The 3,558-nt window shown below is 44.1% G+C and overlaps 1 long non-coding RNA gene across 1 annotated transcript; it reads left to right on the top strand.

The window, feature by feature from the left end:
• Nucleotides 1-377: 377 nt before the first annotated feature.
• LOC119277460 lies at nt 378-1,389 on the top strand. Its single transcript, XR_005137148.1, has 3 exons — nt 378-572; nt 664-876; nt 1,357-1,389. It is a non-coding gene; the product is annotated as an uncharacterized LOC119277460 (long non-coding RNA).
• The last annotated feature ends 2,169 nt before the right edge of the window (nt 1,390-3,558 follow it).

Below are 3,558 nucleotides of genomic sequence, written 5' to 3'. Positions count from 1 at the left end.
TAGTGTTGGAACTAGTGTTCTTGTAGTTTATATTAGCAGTATAGATTTTACTGTGTGTCTAGGTATTTTTATTTAGATTTTTGTGTTGTGTATGTTATTTTAATTAGTTTTATTTTTGTAGTGGTGTTTAAAAAAAAGGAAACTCAGCGCTGCGGCTCCACGCACCCGTGGCCCAGCACTGCGTGGCCGCAGCCCAGCCAACCAGCCGGCCCAGCAGCGCCGCACCACACTGCCGCGACCCAGTCTCCCGCGCCTCCAGTCGCGAAGCGGTATGCACCAGCCGCTGCACCCGACCCGCGCTCGTAACCCGACCCGCCGCCCCTCTCTTTGACCAGCGGGCCCCGCACCTATCTCCTTCCTCTGGTCGGACGCACGCACAGCGCGCGCGCAGGCCGAGCCGAGCCTGGATTGACCCGCGCCCCTGGTCCACCTCGAGCGCTCCCGAGCCGCCTTGTGCAAGTAGAACACCCAGGGTAACCTCGCATCCCCTCCTCGATCTTCTCTGGTTAGGGCGAAATGCATCTCGCGAGAAGCATCTCCGACCGCGCCGTTCGCCGGGTGATTTCACCGCCGTAAGAACTCTCAGACCCGTGCCGCCTGCTCCACTCGATTCCCCGCTCGAAGCCGCCCTCGCCTGATGTCTTTTTGTTGCCGAAAACGCAGCAGAGGGAGAGGAACAAGCCGGCCGACTTCACCGAAGCTCGCCGGAGTTCACGTCTTCGCCACCGCCGTTCGAGGACGCCCCGTCGCCCTTTAACCTCACCAACACCTCCGCCACTCACCGCCGCACCCATCCGTCGCTTCAACTTCGCCGGAGACTCGCCGGAGAGCCTCCGCCGCCGACGCCCGATCGCCGCCGCATCCTCTGTTTTGCTGGTGAGCACGCGCGCGCAGCAAAACACCTGAGCCAATCCGCAAGCGACACGTGGTAAACCGCTACAGTGAATGCTACAGCGATCGCTACAGTATTTTTACAGAACAGAATTTTCTTTTTGTTTTTCACATATTTTCATCCAAAATTCTTTTAGCTATATCTTTTGTTCTATAAGTCCAATTTAGGTAATTCTTTTTCCTTTGATCTCACAGAAATCAGCCCTTCATGACAGTACCAAAAATTCTCATGTTTGCACTATTTAAATTTGAATTCGTTCAAATTCAAATTAAACCTTCCGGAGGCCGTAACTTTCAAACCATTTATCGGAATCGAGTGATTCTTTTTGCTTATAACCGTAGTGCAATTTAGGTGTTGTTATGCTGCTATTGTCATGTTTCAAAAATGGTTTTCTTGTTGTTGGTTTTGTTTTGGTTCTATTCGTGTTCTGGTGATTGATTTGTTGAATTGTGTGAAACGTGTAGATTGTCCGGAGTGCGATGTGAGCTATTGTCAGGAGTGTGACTTTCTAAACTAGAGCCAAGGCAAGTTACATGTTGATCATCCTTTACCTATTGTTTTCTATGCATGTAGTTATATCACACTATGAATATATGCATGTATAGGATTAATATATAATTTTGCTATGCTATTGAGCTATCTTCCCGTGTTTTGCAAATCGTGGTAGTTGTAGTTTGCTATGCTTTGTAGACGGGGGTGGTTCGTGTATTCATTGAGTTTATGTGAGGATTATATATATAACTAAATTGAGTAGTAATTAAGGATTTAACTCACCTCTGGGCAGAAGTGGTAGTGCTTGGTGTTGAGGGAAGGCATCATGGGGTCTCGCACCTTTTCTAAGGCCATGCGCTCATGAGAGTGCAACCTAAGTGGAATGCCGCTCAGGCTCAAAAGGATCAGACAGACTTAGTGACTAATAGCTTCCATGTGCGGGAACTGGCTATATGGGCTCTGGCTTAGTTGATCAGTTGTTGGGACCCTGGCCCAGACAGTGTCGACAGATGTAGCATATGTAGGTGGGATGTGGCCGTCAGGTGGTTAAGGGAACCTCTTCTGAAAGACTTTGTCTCAATCTTCGGATTGGGTCCAGTGGGTAAAGCGTACAAAACTCTGCAGAGTATTAAAACTAATCATGATTAGTCCTGCCCCCGGTTAGGGGTAAATTTGAGCCACTATGCCGTTATAGTTGTTGGATGATCTTGACAGGTGTGACACTTAATAAATTTGTTGGGCAACTTAATAAAGGGTAGGTTGGAGTTGATTTTGCCAACTCAACCTTGTGTATATAATTGTAGTAATAAAAGAACTAAATAAAAATTTGACTATTTGGTAGTTATTAGGACAAAATCAGCTTTCCGCAAAAATAAACCCTCAAGCCTTCCTTTGTTGTACTATGCATATACATGTAGGTCTGCTATATTATAACTCCTGTGTAACTTGCCAATACATTCAAAGTACTGACCTATGTAGCTGCAACGTCTCATGTTGCAGGATATTCAAACGAAGAGTAAGGTACCATTAGGGACACGAGTCTGCACTCAGCATCGCCAGTGGGCTATGATGGGACTCATCGTTATTTTCTGCTACTTTCCGCTGTTTGATTGAATAAAGCTAGCCATGTGCTATGCAGATTGTTTTATTTTATACATTCTGGATCATACGTTGTAATAAATGATGCACTTGCTATTCTGGTATTCATCTATATTGTGTGTGCTAGCGAGTTCGATCCAGGGACTAGCACGGTAAGCACAGAGACTCAAATCTTCGAGGTTTGGTCGTTACAGATGGTATCAGAACAGTGTGTTGACTGTAGGACGTGACCCTAGAAAATGGATTAGAAAAGCCATAGGAGTGAAAATTATTTTATAAACCAGCTATACTTCTTGCTGTTTATTAGTTAACCCCCTTAAGTTATCTTGACCAGTTAATTAAGTAGGAGCTAGTGCTGAGACCACCATTCATGTTTGTTTTATATTACAATGTTATCGTGTTATCGTATCTGATTATGCCCACTTTCATGGTATGAAGATACTAGATTGTTTGCTTGATTGGTAGTTGTTTGTTAAATTGCTTAGTGTCGAAATTATTCGACTATATATATAATATTATCATATTGTTTGTTGTTTGTTTGTTTGTTGGTGCTATTCGTTGTTGTGTTTTGTTGGCTTGATCATATTATGCATATGGGTAGAATATATTTATATATACATAGTCTTTAGCCCTATTATATCTACACCTCATCTATTCTTCCCAACCAAAACCCTTAGTATGCCTATTAGAGTGATTTCTCCAGGAGATGAGATGATAGGAGGTGTTGGTTGTCATCAGTTAACTTTGTCTATTGGGAAGCATGAGTTTCCTACGGATTTGATTATATTGAAGTCACAAGGTCTGGATATTATTTTGGGTATGGATTGGTTGCAGTTATATAATGGTCGTATTGATTGTGCCAGTCGATCTATTACTCTCAGTGCACCAGGAGGGAAGAGTATCAAATATGTATGTAAGTATAAGCGTGACCAGGTATATGTGAACTCTCTTAAGGGGGGTAGCCTGGAAGAGGTGCCAGTTGTGAGAGATTCTATAGATGTGTTTCCAAAGGAGTTGCCAGGTATGCCACCAGATAGAGATATTGAGTTTCTAATTGATTTAATACAAGGCACTGG

This window comes from Triticum dicoccoides, chromosome 1A (assembly GCF_002162155.2).
Source record: "Triticum dicoccoides isolate Atlit2015 ecotype Zavitan chromosome 1A, WEW_v2.0, whole genome shotgun sequence".
Lineage (NCBI taxonomy): Eukaryota > Viridiplantae > Streptophyta > Magnoliopsida > Poales > Poaceae > Triticum > Triticum dicoccoides.
The sequence above is the reverse complement of the archived record's forward strand: the minus strand, read 5'-3'. Positions and strand labels throughout refer to the sequence as shown.